The sequence below is a fragment of the Gracilinanus agilis genome, chromosome 1, assembly GCF_016433145.1.
Source record: "Gracilinanus agilis isolate LMUSP501 chromosome 1, AgileGrace, whole genome shotgun sequence".
Taxonomy (NCBI): Eukaryota; Metazoa; Chordata; class Mammalia; order Didelphimorphia; family Didelphidae; genus Gracilinanus; species Gracilinanus agilis.
This window is the reverse complement of record NC_058130.1, coordinates 489,308,202-489,327,470: the sequence shown is the minus strand read 5'-3', so window position 1 is coordinate 489,327,470 and position 19,269 is coordinate 489,308,202. Positions and strand designations below refer to the sequence as shown.

At 36.0% G+C, this 19,269-nt stretch overlaps 1 protein-coding gene across 1 annotated transcript in view; it reads right to left on the bottom strand.

Annotated features, from left to right (window-relative positions):
* PEX2 (peroxisomal biogenesis factor 2) overlaps positions 1 to 18,236 on the bottom strand; it is a 24,251-nt gene extending 6,015 nt beyond the window's left edge. The window contains exon 1 of the mRNA XM_044657945.1: positions 18,016 to 18,236. The gene's annotated coding sequence lies outside the window, so the exon portion shown is untranslated. The remainder of the gene's footprint in view (positions 1 to 18,015) is intronic.
* Between the last annotated feature and the right edge of the window lie 1,033 nt (positions 18,237 to 19,269).

Sequence of the window (19,269 nt, the reverse complement as noted above, 5' to 3'; positions counted from 1 at the left end):
TTCCTTCCTTCCTTCCTTCCTTCCTTCCTTCCTTCCTCCCTTCCTCCCTTCCTCCCTTCCTCCCTTCCTCCCTCCCTCCCTTCCTCCCTCCCTCCCTTACCTTTCATCTTGGAGTCAATACTGTGTATTGGCTCCAAGGCAGAAGAGTGGTAAGGTGGTAAGGGTGGGCAATGGGGGTCAAGTGACTTTCCCAGGGTCACACAGCTGGGAAATGTCTGAGGTCAGATTTGAACCTAGGACTTCCCATCTCTAGGCCTGGCTCTCAATCCACTGAGCTACCCAGCTACCCCCAAGATTTCTTTTTAAATGCTATATATAGTTCACTAAAATTTGGTGGGGTGGGTGGTGAAGGGGAGAGAGGGAGAGCCTAAGATTGTAGCAGAGGCTGAGGATTCTAGATATCCTCATCCAGAATTGTAGCTGTATCAAGACTGAAGTGGGAAGAGGACCAGACATGATCTGCACACCCCATTAAAAGATAGAGATGGGACCTAACATGAAGTTCTATTTCAGAAATAGGTTGGAGATATGAGCAAAGAGAAGTGGGGGGGTGGGGGTGGAAGAATGAAGAAATAGCATGAGTTACAAGAAATCCATAAAGTTAGCCCAGAAGAGATGATATATATCTACAAGTACAATATCTTAGAGAAAAAGAAATCTTGGTCACAAGTATTTCAAGTATGGCTAGAAGAAATGAAATAAAGCAAAAAATGAAATTAGAGCTGCTGAAGGAAGGGGTAAAGCTTGATGAATAGTTTAGAAAAGTAGGTGAAATTAACAGAAATATTGAAGACAGGAAAGGGTCCTAGTAGAATAAGAGCTTAAGCTATACTATGAAGTAGTTATCATTAATACTTATTGTGTACTGGTTTAAAAAAAATAGTTGATGGAACAAATTAGCTACAAGACCAAGAAACAAGAGTAACTTTAAATAAATGGAAGGAAGGAAATGTCTTTATTAAGCATCTATTATATGCCAAGCCCTTTACAAATATCTCATTTTATCCTCACAGCCTTGTGAGTTGAGTGCTATTATTATTTTCATTTTACAGTGAATAAAAATATGACAGGGTTTACATAGCTATTAAATGTCTGAGGCTGAATTTGAACTCAGGTCTTCCTGATTCCAGGCCTAGCACTCTATCCATTGCACCACCTAACTGCCACTAATGGATACCAGCTCCTGTGTAAGGACTCACTACTCAACATAAACTATGGGAAAACCAGAAAACAGTCTGACAGAATTAGGTTTAGATCAACATCTCATATATATACTACTTTAAGCTCCAAGTGGAAATTGGACCTTGATATCGAAGATCATATCATAAACAAATTAGAGGCAGAAAGAGTGATATCCCCAATGGCTATGATTAGAACATGAGTTTTTTTTTCCTATTTTTTTTTCCCTATTTTTCCAAATAGGAATCATAAGGATCACAACAGATAAAATAACATGCCATTTAAATGTTTAAAACATACAAATATATAAGAATAAGATTCATTCCCTAATAGAGAACTGATCAAAGTACATGAACAGGAAGTTCTCAAAGGAAGAAATACATACTATCAAAAATTGTATGAAAATATTTTCCAAATCACTTAAGAGATATGCTAATTAAAGCAATTCTGAGATTTCATCTCATACCCATCAGACTGGCAAAGATGGGGAAAAAAAGGGAAAATGACAGTTGTTGGAAGAGTTGTGTGAGGATAGGTGGTACTGATGAACACGGGTTGGAGTTTTGAACTGATCCAAACACTTTGAAAAGTAAATTTTGAACTATTATACTAGGGTGGGGCAGCAAATGACACTGGACTTCAAGTCAGGAAGCCAGAGTTCAAATCTAGCCTTATTTACTAGCGGTGTGACCCTAGGCTAGTCACTTTTTACTTTGTCTGCCTTGCTTAACTCATCTATAAAATGAGGATAATAGCAGCTACTTCTCAATGTTGTTTTGAGAATAAAATGAGATGACGGTAAAGTATTTTGCAAACCTTAAAGTGCTATATAAATAATATAGTAATAACATTGTTAAACTAACAAAAAATTAGTAATACCATTACTAAAGTCTAAACTCCAAAGAGGGAAAAAATCAACATGTATAAAATATTTATGGCAATACTTTTACTGGGAATGGCTGAATAAATGGTAGTATATGAATGTAATGGAATATTATTATGCTGAAAGAAATGACAAGAACATATTAGGGGAAACATGGAAAGATATATATGAACTGACTTGGTGCAAAAGGGACAAATTCTCTTATTTAAGCTTTGTATCTATGCTAATACACAGTATTGTCTATAGTTAATAAATAAAAATGTTGCTGAATTGAGTTTTCCCTTTTTTTGTAGTTTTAGCAGGTACTATTCTTTTTACCTAATAACTACAGAGAAAAGAACAGGTGATCAGAAGAGCTACCTAAATTTATCATCTTTGTATCCTACATAGCATCTAGCACCATTTAATACACTCAACAAGTCCTCAACATATAAATGTTGAATAAAATTGTGTACAATAATTTTAAGACAATACAAGATGCTTAAATATAATTTAACAAATATATATCAAATCTTGTTCTATGTACAGGTCATCTGATGCTAAATACTGGAAAAGACACAAAGATAAAATATGGTCTCTGCCCTCATGAAACTTATTATCTAGTACAAAGTGTCATCTGAATCCTTAAAGATGAATTATTATCAGTATAATTTTAGCACCATGCTTTATTATATAATAATCCCTTGACAAATAGCCTTCTATGTAACTGTTAACTTCTCATTAGTCAGACCATTTCATTCTCCTGCACATTCTGAATAAATGAGAGCTAACTGTGGCTGGTTCTGAGTCAATCCAATCCAACAAATATTTATTAAACACTAATTTTATAAAAGCACTATATGCTAGGCAGTAGGGTTACAAAGATAACACAAAAAAACAAAGCCCTCAAGGACCTTATATGCTCCTGGGAAATATGACATGTTAACTAGGTAAGCATACATACATGATAATTTGGGGACTTTGCATTAACAATTATGAGCAACAAGAATAGCTTTCTGAAAGACTAGGCTCAGGCGCTGATCTTTGAACAAAGAAAGGGAATGAATATAACATAGTAAAGTGAGTGAGAAGTGAATCTTAGGCATGTGCCTATGTGCAAAAAGTTAAGAATAAGAAATCAAGTGCCAAATTCAAGGAAAAGAAAGCACACCAAATGAAATAATGAAAAACACACCTAGAAAGAAGTCTGGAGCTAGATTATACAGTGCTTTAAATACCATGGTAGATTTGTATTTTATTCTATAGATAGTAGGGAACCCCTGAAGATGCTTCAGCAGAGCAGTGACAGGGTAATATCTGCTTTTAAGAAGACTTTTTTGGTAGCTGTATGGAAGATGGAATGGAAACAGGAGAGAATAGAAATCAACAGCCCAAATGTAATGATCCAGATAAAAAATAAGTAGACTCTGAATGAAGGAGGTGGCCATATGGATGGAGAAAAGGGGTCAAATGTGAGACACATAAGGATAGAATTGATAAGATTTATTGACTATTTGGATATGTGGTGTTAGGGAGAGGGAAAAGAAGATACCTGAAAGATTGTTGATCTGAATGACTGGAGTTCATACCCAATGAGGATCAGTTAAAGAAACTGGGGGTGTTTGACCTAGAGAAGGCTGAGGGGGTATTTAACTATATTCAAGTATATGAAGGGCTGTCAAATGGAACAGAGATGAAATTTGATCTTCCTGAACCAGAAACAATGGAAGAAAGTTGCAAAAGGATCAGTGAAGCTTGATTTAAGGAAAACATTTTCAAAAATAAGAATTTAAAAACTAAAATAAAACTGGGGAATATAGGTGGCTCAGTAGAAAGTCAGGCCTATAGAGGGGAGGTCCTGGGTTCAAATTTGGCCTCAGACACTTCCTAACTGCGTGACCCTAGGCAAGTCACTTAACTCTAATTGCTTAGCCTAGTGATAGTGAACCTTTTAGAAACCAAGTACCCAACTCCCACATGGAATGTGAGCTGCCTGCCCTACCCCAGACAGGGAAGGGAGAAAGCACTCCCATTGGCTGCTGGGCTGAGGGGGAGGTCATGTGAGAAATGTCCTCAGGTGCACATGGAGAGGGGAAAGGGAGCAGCCCCCGTGTGCCACAGATTCACCAACACGAGTCTATCCCTTCTACCTTGGAACCAATACTTAGCATTGACTCTAAGACAGAAGGTCTGACAGATCTCTTTCCACAGGGTCCTAATATCCTCTAGAGCAGTGATGGGCAAACTACAGCCCGCAGGCCAGATATGGCCCCCTGAAATGTTCTATCCAGCCTGGGACATTATTCCTAATCTAACGAATACAATGAGAAGGATACAATACAATGAAACTTTGAAAGAGTTGCCTTAGAAACAGACTGACAGATGAGCATTTCCTTTCCTTTGGCCCCCTCTTTGAAAAGTTTGCCCATCACTGTTCTAGACTCATTTTACCATTCCCCCAGAAGGGAAGAGCACTTGGGGGTGCTAGAGAGACAACCCCCAATATTCTAGTGAATTCCACTTTCATCTAGAAGAGTAATGCATTTGGAGCTTCAACACAGGCAAATCCTTTTTTGAATAGACCTATATTTTGATGTCACCCAGGTGAAGAGTAGCATGTTCCTGTCTCCTAAATTTGCAACCTTAAGAGTCATCCTTTACTCTTCCTTCTCCCTCATTCCTCACATCCAATCAGTTGTCTATTCTACCTGCCTATTAATGTACCCCAAACCAATGTATATTACATCTATCCTTTCCATCCACCTCAGTTTAGGAACTTATCACCTTTTACTATGTATTCTAATCATCCTCCTAATTGTTTCCCTACTACTAGCTTTATCTTCTACAAAGATGACAAATTCTTATAACACAGATTGGACCATATCACTATCCTGATGAAAAAAATGCAAAACCGCTCTACTGTCTCTGGGACAAAGTCCAAACTTTCTTTTAACCCTTAAAACGTCTACATTTTTAGACCTATGCAGATTACATACTCCAAAATCTAATCAAATTTACCCACTTCATTGTTCCCTCACATGACATTCTACTCCTCACCTCAGTGGCTTTTGCCTGGAATGCACTCCTTCCTATTCTCCACGTTTAAGAATGTGTAGTTTCAATGTACAGATCCAAGTGTTCTTTTCCACAGGAAGCATATCTTGATTCAGTTTAATCTCCCTGGAAATTCTTTTGTTTTATAAGGTGTCCCAAAGGACTTAGTGAAGTTTTTGGCTTTAATATGCTTAAAACTGCAATAAGATTTTTAGGGCAACCTTCGTATTTTGAATTTAATTTTCTGTGCTTATGCACAATACAAGTTCTTTGAAGAAAGGGTCTATATAGCATATGTCTTTTTCCTATCCTCAGCAGTTAGCACTCTGCCTGGCACAAAGCAAATAATAAAGGATTGTTGAACTGGACTGAACTGATTGCTATGATTTCAAGCTCACCTTACAATCTTACCAATCTACCTTGATTTGATCCTATTTTTTTTGAGGGGGACTGTATTTTTCTTTGCTCCAGTCATGTTATCTCATGCATTTAACATTTTCTTCCCCTCTTTCTGACCTTTTAAGATCCTAAAAATTAAGCCTTGGTCAAATATTTCCAGTCAATAAAAAGTATTGGGGAACAAAAAGCCCAACCACCACCAACTATTATCTGTTTAATAAAGGATACCCCCAGTTGGAGATATGTGAAAGGAATGCTTAAGGCAAAAATCAAGAACAGATAAAAGGTATACAATCTACCAAGGTTAGAGTGATTAACTTGTCACATAAATATGTTTAAGACAAAATGATCCTGCACTAAAAACTATTAAAGAGGTCTCCTGCTGACATTTTATCACCAGGCATGTCACGGTGCTTTCTTTCATTGAAAAATAACTGAAAATCAGTTTACCAAGAATAGCAATATATAACCTCTTTTTAAAAATAATATATGCTTTATCTTATTTTGTCTCCAAAAATCAAAAAGTGCCTCTTCTATAGCATATTCCATAACAAAAACAAATTAATGTATATCACTGAGGAAACAGGAATTTCTCTGGATGTATTTTAGAGCTTTTATTGAGTATTGTACAAATTATGAATGAATATATTTTATTTAGAAACATGTTATTGACAGAAATGTATCAATAATAATGTGGGTATTGTCAAGGGCCTGTCAATATTAATGTAATTATGATTAAGGGGATAACATGGATTTTAGCTATAATACCAAGTAACATCTCCTACATTGCTGCTATCAATATAAGCATTATTATTGACTTGTTCTGAGACTCTCAGTACTAGATGTATTACCATTAGGCATATTTGTCAATGCGTACTGCCTACAAAAATTCTACATTTAAATTTACAAGTCTGTAAACCCTGTCAGCAGAAATGTATGATTCCCAAATAACATCTAAGGTGTTATTTGTCCCACCACCTTCCCTGCTCCTATCCCAATACACATTCATACACACAGAAGTTATGCTACTATAAGTATAATAATAATAATATAATAATAAACTAATTTCTACAATGTCATACACCTCTAACTCTTTTAGTAATCAAAGAGGAAGAGCCTGAATGTTCCATTAGCCACTTTAGTTTTTGAAAAAAGCTTAAGGGGAAACATACATAGATAGGAACAACTAGCCCTAATTTACAAGGTTAGGGAAACTTATGCAAATTTAATTCTGGATTGGAGATTGCTAAATTCCTTGCTCATACCCAAATATTTTATTTCCTTTGTGTAGTCAGATAGATTTACTGTCTATTGTATTGAAATCAATACTAATAAATGGGACATGCATCAAAGAGAGATTTAGCAGGACAGCTATTCCCAGAACGCATTACAAACATGGGCATAAGAGAACAAGTTATCACTTAATCTAATTATGAATAGTGTGACCAAGACAGCAAACAGAACTGGTTCTGGAAGTAAGAACCGAGTTCAAATCCCACTTTTGTCACTAACTTAACTTACCAAATGACTTTATGCTTCTAACAGCTCTTAATTACTTTTATTACTTCTTCCTCTTTCCTACCTCCTTAAGCCTAAATAGGAAAGGGTTACTTTACAAAAATGTGGTGCTTGAACAAATTTAGAATACTTAACACAACACTTTTTTTTATAATTTTTCCAGCTTATTTCATAACTGCCAATAGTGCTATATTTTACAGTTATAGTTTGCTAACACCATCTTTTGGTTAAAAAATAAAGACAATATAAACAAATTTTATGTTTTATTAATCTGTTTGAAAACTATCACAGTACTTATTTTATTTTAAAAGTAAATAAACCTATTATTTCCATTTACTCTCAAGTAAGTTTTAAATGAACATCACATTTTCCACTTCTCTTTCAATAACTGTGATATAGGAGAATCTTGAAAGAGAAGAAATATTGTAGAAATGATGTTCATATAATCATAAAACAAGCTTTTATGTTAGACTTGTGGTCTAGACCCAGCTTTGTCACTTTGGCATTCAACATAAATACTATATGCCTCAGTCTTTTCATCTGTAAAATATTCACCCTATCATCCCCTCAGAGTTACTGAGATCTTCAGATTAAGATCTCAAAAGGAGGAGAAAAGCCAAAGGAATTAAATGGTAAAACAGTTATTTTCACCTTCAGAAATATAGAATGAAAGCATAAATGCAGGGAGGTAAAGGAACTAGAGCAGAGTAGTAAAAATCAAAGAACAAGTGAGACAAGCCTGCATTGACAGAATCAGGTGATGAAGGAAAAGAAAGATCAGGTAAGAAATAAAGGCATCCCTGAAAGACATTTAAGAGTACAGTGAAAACAGGAAAGTGGAGGTATGCTCAAAAGACAAAAGTAGACACATTATGATGACACTGAATAAACAAGAAGCAGTGGATAACAGAGGGAGGTGGTGTTTAAAAAAAAAATTAGATAATAGAACTCTTTCAGAAGCCAGAACAGTTACAGATCCAGGGGCAAGGGCATGGGTTGATGCCAGGGTTCTAATCAAAGGATGAAGAAATAAGTCATTTAGAGGCAGACGTCATAGATTGAGAAGTAAACTGTAAGATTAAACTGTTGGAAGGAAAGTGCTCCAGGGCCTAATTACCCCACAGATGAGTACAAGACTTTTGAGAACTGTTTAAGCAGCTGTCTTTGGCAGTAGTTTTCAATGGCATATAGGAGAAAGGCAAAATGACCAAAAATGAGACAAGAGCTATTAATAATGAATATTTAAAATGAAGAAAGGGAAAGTACTAGAAAATGGAGATCACTGACATTACTCAATAGCATGTAACACTTATGCCAGTATCTGGCTACAAATGATAGAATCCTGGATGATACATAAAGTTCAGAGGTTTGCCATTAAGGGGTGGAAAATGACTGGTTTTGGGTTTTTTTGTAATTAAGAGGAATAATGAATTTTTGATTACTCAAACTATGATTTTTTCTTCAAGGCCATGCAAAAGTAGAATGATGGCCAAACAATGAATATGAAGAGATTCTATCCTAACAAGATCATTGTCCCTATAGTGACCTTCAATAGGCCAGTGTTTAAAATATAAATAACAAGGGTGATAAATAAAAATGGTTTGTGTATCATTCACAAGATATCATTACCAAATGTGAGAGCAAGTAGTGTTAAGACTAAAATAAAAAGTCTAATGGGGAAACACTTGTGGGTAACTTAAATATTACTGGGTTTAGAGAAAAGGGAGAAGGAGGACTAACTGGACAAGGATAACATGTTGGAACTAACAAACTGGGGAAACATAAACCTCACCAAAGTACAAGGAATGGGAAATTATGGATTGGCAGTTGAGACCAACTGCCACCACAGATCCACCTAGCCTGGGAGTCTGTGAAACTAACAAGTGAGTAGACTAGGACCAAAGAATTATAAAAAAAAAGGTTTAGTACAGACTATAGGGTTAGAGATGATGGGAGAGGTCATACAACCTAAAACACTAAGGATCAAATTCAGAGTTAAAAGTTGAAGATCTGGGAAATCCCTACACTACACTAAATGGGCAGCTAATACACAAGGGACAAATGGGATCTCATGTATATGGTCAATAGGTCTTGATCAGTAGTAGTCCAAGTATATTCCAAGAGCACAGGAACCAGCCAAATAACTCTTCAGAAAAAAATCAAGGAGACTGACTTTGCTTGTCCACCAGCAAGTCAGAAATCTCAACCTCTACTCCTTGCTCCTGCTAGCTGTAAGGTCCCAGGTGTTGCTTAGAGATACCCCAAATCCACAGGTCTCTCAGGTCAGTGGTTTCCCAACTCTTTCCAAACCCCAACTGCCTTTTTGGAATCTCAGCTCCTGCCTGCCTATCTAAGCTTCCAAAATGCCTTAAAACCTATTTCCCTCTTACAAAAGGTGAAAAGAAGACTAAGTCCAGTTTTAGTCTCTAGTATATATTGGTGTCAACAAAAGAAAAAGTGTTCAGTTTACTCAACTATTCTTAGAGGAGTTTAACCAGAAGCTAAATGACTATTTGTCAGGTATATTGTAAATAGAGGTTCCTTTGCAAAAGAAAAGGATCTAATTCTATATTCTATGACTCTCTTAAGAAAATAGAAATAACCAAAAAAAAAAAAAAGAAAAGAAAAGAAAAGAAAGAAAAGTTCATTAAGGAAAACCAGGTTCTAGTTTTAGATTCTGTCACTAATCTGGGCCAGTTATTGGATCTCAATAGGCCTAAGTGTTTCTGTCAAACAGAAGAAAGTTGCAGTAGATTATCATCAAAGTACCTCCTATTTCTAAAATTCTATGATTTTTGTATCTCATTACTTCCTTTATCAAATAATAGTTTTAAGAGTGAGGTTCAGTGGAAAAAGAGATGATAGGGAAAGATGACAAATGTAATAAACAGAAATTGCTTAGGAAAGGGAGATCAAACTTGGTATTTCAGAAGTTTTAATTCCACAAGGAATGCAAACACGTAAAAGGACTAAGTGTATAGGCTGCTAATCAATGAATAAAAGTTTAAAATAGAATGAAGAGAACCAAGATAATTGTTCTAATTTTAAAAGTTTGGGAAAAAGAAAAAACTAAAAAACAACACAAACTGAAAGTAGATGAAGGGAGATTTTTGAATATACCATTTAACTGAAAAGAAAAAAGAAAATGAAAGGAGAGAGGAAAAATAGATAATTAAGTAAAAGAAAGAAAAATGAATTAAGAAATTTGGAAAAACTCCCAAACTAGGGAAAAGGCTGAAAAGACAATGGGGAGAGGGAAGAGGGAAGAATAGTCCTTTGGGAATAGGGTGGCAGCAAAGTAAATTAATCAAAACTGATAATAGAGCTACTCCCTCCCCCAATCAACTAAAAAACATACTGGCGATGCAAATACAGGAAAATTTAAACACAACTCTCATAACTTTAATTTATAAATAAATTAAACAGTACAATAAAATATGAAGGTTTCAAGAAAGACATCTAAACAAAAAAAGATATACATAAAATGAGGGTTTAGAGCAAATTTACTATGCAAAAAAGTAGGAGTTGCAACCTTGATATCATACAAAGCAAAAACAATATAAAAGAGATAAACCAATAAAGCAAATTATGCTGAAGGGAACCATAAACTTACCAACATTAATATTCAACTTACGTGCACTAAGTATCTAAATTCAAAAAGGAAAAGTAAAATGAGTTACAAAAAGACATAGTAACACAATAATAGTAGGAGACTTTTAATGTTTCTCAGATTTGGACAAATATAACAAGATAAATGAAAGGGAAAATATGGAACTGAACAAACTTGGAGAAAATAGAACTAAAAGATTTAGTGTCTTTTAGATGGGATAATAAATTTATTTCTAAGATCTAGATGGAACTATAACAAAAACTGACCAAGTATGAGGGCATAGAGATATTCCAAATAAATGTGGAAAAGACAGAAAAGAGTAGATACATCCTTTATTGACCACAATAAGATAAAAACAATAATCTGTTCAGAGAACACAAAAGACATAGCCCCAAATGGAAATGAAATTAAATGAAATCCTAAATAATGACTGGTTCAAAGAAAACACACACACACACACACACACACACACACACACACACACACACACACACACAGAAATAATAATTATATGAAAGACAGTTACAATGCTGAGACAACATACCACAATTTCTGTGATGTAGCTAAAACAATTGTCAGGGAAAATATATCTCTAAAACATATATCTGCAAAACAGAAAGGGAAGTTTAACTGAATGTGAATTTAAAATTGGAAGGTCAATAAATAAACAAAAATAAGTAAAAAAGGGGAGACTGAAAACAAGAGAAGTAGAAAAACTGGAATCAAGCTTTCAAAATAACATTTTGAAACAAACTGGTTTTTTGAAAAGACTAACAAAATTGAAAAACTTTTAACCACACAGATTGAAAGGAAGGCAGAAAGTCAAAATAAAACTGCAAACGAAAAAGTTCAAATCATAACAAAATCAGAAGAAATAAAAATGATCAGAACCTATAGTACTGCAAACACAAATTAAAGCACTATCTTCAAAAACATAAAATAACAAAACTAACTAAAGACCAAATAGATCTTAAGCAATTTAATTTCAGAATAGGAAATAAAAATAGCAGTAAAAGACCCATCAGAGGGAAGGAAAACAAAAACAAAAGCTCCAGTTCTTAATGGGTTCACAGGAAAATTCAAACTTTTAATCAACAATTATTACAAATACTAATCTTATTATTCTTAAAAACTTGAGAACGAAAGCATTATATTAGATTCTTTTAAAGAGAAAAACATACTCCTAATACCTAAAACAGGGTATTAGACAAAGCACAGAAGAACTATAGGTCAATATTAACGAATGTTGATTCAAAAATTGTAAATAAAACCTTGCCAAACAGACTATGATAAAACATCAAAGAAACCATTCCTTATGACCAAATTAGATTTATATAAGAAGTGCAAGGATGGTCCAACATTTGGAAAACAAGCAACATAATTATTAATATTAAAGACAAAAACATCCAAAATCACATGATTGTCTCAATAGAAGCTGAAAAAGAACCCAACAGCATTCATGCTGAAAATCTTACAAAGTAAAGGTTTAGAGAGATATTTTTACTATGATAGAAATATATATCTCAAACCAAAAGCAAACATTATAAGCAATGGAGAAACACTAGAAGCTTTGCCAATAAATAAAGTAGTAAAGCAAGGATGACCTTTTCCCCCTGCTAGTACTTCATAAAATTTCCAAAAATGCTAATAAAAGCAATAAGGCCAGGCAAAGAAGTTTAAGATAAAATGACAGGCAAAGAGGAGACAAAACTATCCCTATTTGCTGATGATATGGTAGTTTATTAGGAAAATCCTATTGAACCACCAAACTTTTGTTATAAGGGAGGGTCCTCTGGTTGAGATGAAGGAGAATAATAAAGGAGAAATTGATTTGATAAATAAAATGATATCAATAAAATTTATGTAGAAAAACAACATATACAAATTTGCAGATAATAAGAAAATTTTAAATCAAAATAATTCTGAGTTTTTACTTCATATATGTTGCAAATTGGCAACAAAGAAGTGAAAATAGTATCATAGAGTCTAGTGGAAGACAAGCACACTAACCCATGGTTGTTAATGGAATAGAAATTTGATCCAGTAAGTTGAAAAATAACATGTAATTATACTTAGCTCCTAATTAGTACAAATTATGAATTTCCCAAAGTTATTGTATTATATGAATTTGCACTGCATGTTTCCATTGGGCTACAACTAGCTACCACATTTTTACATAATTATAACTTCATATGTGAGAATTTAAATACATATGATTATTTTAGGGGATTCATTTTTTGTACTAATCAAAAACTAGCTGTATGTTTTTAAAAAGTATCCAAAATGTCGTAAGCTTTTGAACCAAAGATTCTACTTCTAGTGAGATCCTTGAAGGATGCCTGACAAAACCTATTATCACACCAAAACTTTCATGAAAACATTTTTTTTTCAGTAGCCAAGAACTGCATTCAAAGTAGATGCCCATTATGGGGAATGGTTAAATAACTTGTGGCAAATGAATGCAATTAAATATTGTAAGAAATATGAATAAATCAGAGAAGCATTAAAAATGTTTAAGAACTGATACAGAGTGAAGAAGGAGATTAGAAAAATCATTTAATATGGTGACTACAAGGTAAATGAAAAAAATGAAAGCTATATCTACAAGTACTTATTCAATAACTGTGCCAGATATAATAATAATGATAAAACTTGGCCCTTGAAAAGAGGTGAAAGAAAATTAATCTCTCTCTTGCAACTGAAGGGGTAGAAGGCTAAGGATAAAAATATTGCTTATACTGTGACACACAGTGAAATATCAGTTTTCCTGAATTTTTTAAAACCCCTATTTCTTCTTAAAAGTTTCATTATTAGTTGGCTTGATGCATAGAAAAGATATATTCCAAAAAGAATATATTGTAAAAATAAAAGGTATCAATAGAAGGTTGAAGAGATTATCAGATTCATCACTGGGTGATGAATTTTATTTTTAGTTACACAAACTCTTGCAGGTCATTGTAATGGACAACAGCAGTCAATCAACTTAATGGTGTTATAGGTGGATACCCTGTGTTTGGGGATCTTTCCTTCCACCTTTCCATAGATAAGGTAGTCACATCCCTCATTCTTAATTTCTCACTCACTGTAATTAAAATCTGCTTCCCTTAGTTCCTGGCTCATTTCCCATAAAACTTTGAAAAGTTATTCTATCAATTTTTTGTTGGAGTTGTAATTTCATCAAAATGACAAGCTTTCCAGTGAGTCAAAGAGCTCTATAAAACAGAACGGCGACTTTATAATTTATAGTCTTGGATAGCTATCTGGGGCACTGAGAAGCTAAATGACTTGCCCAGGATCTTATAGCTAATGTCTAAAAGGCAAGATCTAAAAACCTAGACTTTCTTGACTCTGAGGTCAATTTTCTAGTTCACTCTATCAAAATATCTTACACTAGAGGGTCCACATAGCCACAAGGAGGAATAAAATTCCCTCTCTCTATGGGATTTTAGATCCATTTGGTGAAGCATTAGTGTACTGATAGCCATCAACGTACCAAGTATCCCAGAATTAGGAAAATGGAGCCAAGAAGGAATTATAAGACTGATTAGGCTACCCAAGACTGAAGCTGAAGCAAATGAATTCTCTAGCTCAGTGGTTCCCAAATTTTTTTGGCCTACCGCCCCCTTTCCAGAAAAAATATTACTTAGCCCCTTGGAAATAATTTTTTTTTTAATTTTAATAGCAATTAATAGGAAAGATAAATGCACCTGTGGCCATCACTGCTCCCCTGGATGGCTGGAGCACCCACCAGGGGATGGTAGCGCCCACTTTGGGAATCACTGCTTTAGCTTAAAGGTGATCATACTCTTGAAATAAACTGCTTTATTCTAGAACCTTCTCTCATTGCAGTCTTTCCTTGGACTCTGTGATTTGAACATAAGCACTTATAGATTCACCCATCAGATTAACAGGAATTAATATTATTATTATAGCTAACATTAATATAACACCTACCAAGTGACAAGCATGGAGCTAAGCACTTTACAAATATTATCTCATTAAAATTAAGTCATAAAGAGGTTGTGATCTATAGTTATAGAAATACTGACAAAAATCAGAGATTCTCTAAGTATGCAATTGAAATTTTAAATGCTGTAGGATAGGCATAATAAGATTGTGGAAAGAACTCTAGAATTGGAGTCAAATGACTTAGTCAAGTCACTTAATGGGCTCACAACTGTAAAATAAAGATAACAATATTTATGGTACCTACCTACAGGTTTGTGAGGTTAAAATGGGATAACGTTTGGCAAGTGATTTGGAAATTATAAAGCAATTAAGCGTTGGTTATTACCTTATTATAAAATAAAATCAGGAAAAGCTTCAAGCATCTAAAGGCCTACAATGTAGAAGAAGAATTAAGATTTATTTTCTTTGGTTCCTGAGGGCAATAACCAAAAACCAACAGGTTGTTTGCTTGATGGTTATCCTTTGGTACAAACTGACCAGTCCCAGTTCACTTAACTAGACAATCTTAGATTCAAGACTAAAACCTAGTTTACTGAGCCCCAATTTAAACTTTTTTGGGAAATCATCCATTAAATTGGCATACTTTCTTCTTTCAAAAACTCCATATTCTGCTCAAAATTTCCCAGCATTAAATCTCTCCCACTAAAGGTAAAAAGTAATCAAGATAAAGTCAGAGATTTTATAAAGACAAAGGGAAAACAAAAAAACCTAAACAAACAAAAAAAAGATGCCTATGATCCACAGTCCATGTGGACCACATCCTCCCTTAGTCTTCACAGATTAGACAACTGTGGCGTATACTGGGGTCATATTTTTCTGTGTTTTCAGAAATCAAGATTAGAAACTTCAGTGGATTTGGGGTAAGACATATGATTTTTTTCTGCCAAACTAGGTGCTCATTTGATTTATTAAAAATTTCTTTGGCTTTTCATTATATATCATGTATTTAACTTTTTTTTTTTTTTTAAAACCCATACCCTCTGCTTTGACTCAATATTCTATGTTTTGGTTCTAAGCCAAAAGAGGGATGAGGGCTAGGTAATATGGTCAAAATGATTTACCCAGGATCACATAGCTAGGAAGTATCTGAAGTCACATATGAATCTAGCACCTTCAGTCTTCAGGTCTGGTTCTCAACCCACTGTATCATTTAGCTGCCTGACCCTCTATTCAGCATTGTCAATACTGAGACTCCAGAAGAGTGGGACCAAACAGAATCAAGATCCTTAACTAACTTAAAGCCCTAATATAAAGACCAAGGATAGAAGCAGTGCCCAAAACAATTTCTGATGAATGTAAAACCATCACTGGAAGTGGTAAATTTCTAGTAAGACAGATCTATGAAAACAAAGCTGAGAGGTTTGAAAGACAAGTGATTTTATGTTTCCCCCAAGGAAACATTTTTGTAACCCACCTGTGTCCCCAATGTACTTTCATCTTGTGACAATATTCTTTATTCCATCTCACTTAGTGAAGTGATAGAAAACCCATTAGCTTAGTTCCTCATCACCTCAGACCACACAGGGAAGTGAAAACATGGACATAGTGAGATGTGAAAAGAGAGAAGGAAAATTCAGATAGCTCTGGAGACTTGTTCCAAATAGAACTAAACAATTTAAAGCATGACACAAGCTATGAATAGCTTTGAAGATAATGTGAATAAACTGATGAAGTAATCAATGGACTCAAAATTCAGAAGCCTTGGGTTGTGTAGTCTTAATACTGTCCATTACTCTAACCCTTTGTTTCCCCATTTGTAAAATGGGGATAATAAATGGACCTCCTAGATTATGGGGTTGTAATATGATGTACCTTTAACTCTTTAATTTAAGCTTTAAAATGGACATGAGATTGGTTCAAAGACTCATTTCTGCCTACCCCAAGCTTATAAGAAGTGTTTTGTAAATTATAAATCCCAATTTTATTATTACATTTTCTTAGTTAAAAAGTTAAGATTAAAATGAATTTAGTAAAATTAAAAAGGTAACAAAGTCAAAGTTAATTTGGACCAACTTTGACAGAAATATTTATTTTGCAATTAAAAAAGCTAAGTGAGGATTTTCTGAAACTACTTCGAAGTCCAAATTTTAAACTTAGGATCAGGTATTTAGAATTGAAAAGGGACCTGTGAGCTAAGTCATTTAGTCCAATATGCCAATTTTATAGATGAAGAAACTGAGGTCCAGAAAAGTTAATCAACTCACCAAAGTATTAAGGGGCAGAGTCGGGATCAGCTGGGATCATGTCATGACCCTATTTCCTCTTAAATGCAAACTTTTGTTTGCCCTTTAAGATCCTTATTAATCTGGCTCCAGCATACCTTTCTTTGCTCATTTTAATATTACTCTTCTTTACACACCCTAAAATACTGCTAAACCAATGTTTTATTCATTCAAGCCTACTGGCAGTCCCTCTTGCAAGTAATTTCATGTCGCATCTCCAAGGTTTACTTCCACTTTCCCGGTGCTTAGGACCCCGCCCCCCCCTTTCACTTTTTTTCTCTTAGAATCTAACTTTCATCAAAGCTTAACTCTAGAGCCATTTTTTATCAGAACTCTCTCTGGATAGCCTTAGATGGTAGTTCTCCCCTCCCCCGCCGATTTTTTAAAAATCTATTTAGAATGTACTCATTCCTTCCCTTTCAAAAGTATGCTAGCCTTGGTAGCCAAGATAAACGCGTTACAAATATCTCATTTGACTCTCATAACCACCTTGGAAAATAGATGCCATTATGAATTTCATTTTATAGTAAACTAAGGCAGCCAGATTAAGTGACTTGCTCAAGGTCACATAATTAGCATAAGGCTACATTTGAACTCCAGGCCCAGCATTCTATGCCACCTAACTGGTTTTGGTTTTTGTAGCTCTGTGGCTGGGACATAGTAGGTATTTAACAACCGCTTAGTAATTATTAAGACATTTTATGGCACTGCATGGATTGTATATTATTTTAAAGAATGAGGCATATATGAGACAGCAACTTTTAGCATCCTGAAGTGTATTAGACGGCATCAAAATTCCTTCTTCCCCTTTAACATAAGTCAATTTTCAATCAAGCCGGTTTCCACTGCGAATTATTTTTACGGACATAGAGAAGCACCTGAAGTGAATATGCAAAGTGTTTGGAACTTGCTTCTGAGAAAAAGAAGCTGAAAAGTCCTGAGACTTGTCAATCGGATTCAAGCATTTAGATCGGGCCTTCAGGGATCTGGGAAGACCGGATACACTCCTCAGGAACCCAAGGCCCAACCAGTCGGAATTCCTCAAGGAGGCCCTGGGGCTGGGCCCCGCAGGCTCCCGAAGCGATTTTCAGAGTTCTCAAATTCGGCCCCAGGCATTTCAGAGGGTCAGGGAATGCAGCAGTTTCCTCCAGGTCTCCTCTTCCCCGCCCCTCCGCAGTCTGGACACTATGGTTTGCTCCTACCTGAAAAGAGGAAGCCGATCCGCGGGGGTAACCGCGCAGGCCACAACTCGCGAACGGTGGAGAATGGGCAACGCCCCAAACGAGGGAGGACAAGGCGATTGGCCTGCGGGCTGTCAATCACCGCACGCACACGCGCGGACACGGAAGAGCCGCAGCTGGCTGGAATGATGTGGGAGAAACCACCGATTCCGCAGAGTTTCTCAGAAACATTTTGCGGAAGCACTCTCCACCCCCATACTCCTGTCTCGGAACCGCCCCCCGTCCCCCATCAGGCCGACCTTGGCTCCCCCGGGGGCATACTTCCGGAACTTGGGGCTTCCGGAGCTACTCCGGACCCGGAAGTGGCTGAAGTAAGGGGAACGAACACAGACCACAGAAACTCACGATAGGCACACACTTCAAACACATCATACACTCGCACGCATATATACACACACACAGACACAGTCTCCTTTGATTTAGACTGGAACAAGGGCCCCAAAGTACGAAACGCACCAAGAAGAGCAGAAAGAACCGATTTGTACGCCTAGTGGCGCGGTGATTGGCTAATCCGCCACGTGGAAGCAAAGAAGGGCGGTGATTGGCTTGGGTTTTACCTAAAAGGCTGGACTTCGGGGAGGAGTACCTGACTGACCTGTCCGTTTGTCCAGAGTTGGCAAGGATTCCAACAAGGAAGGGTCTAGCAAAAATCAAGTGGGGAGAATTGGGGAAAGGTAAAGAATGAGGAGGGGTTGGAAAGAGGTGCCAAGAATGGAAGGAGCGGTAACGTTGACGAGGACTTCAGTCAGCTTCTGCCCCTGCCCGCGGGGCAGACAGGGTTTAGCGCTTGAAGGGGCTTGAGAGATTACGGGATACAGATTTATATTTTTGAGGACTGAGGCTGCAGCGTCACAGCGAAAAAGACCATTTAGCAACCGGAGTTTTGAAGAGGGTCAGGAGCTTTAATATATTAGCTTAGAGGTATCTAGGGTTGACACATAAGGGTGATTGCTTTTGATCAGTGCTGTACAGGAACTGCAAGGAGCTTCACTAAAGGTTTATCTGCTGGAAGAAAAAGTCTCCATTTGTGTGCATGGGCAGTGATACATAAATCAGGATTTTTAATGGGAAGAGACTTTTAGAGGAGCTCGAGTCCAGCCTCCCTCTTCCCAGAGAGGCTAAATGACTTGCCCAAGGTCATGCAGGTTTTTAGTTGCAGAATCAGGCTTTAGTCCCTGATCCTTCGCTCCAAATTAAACAGCTCTATTATGCAAT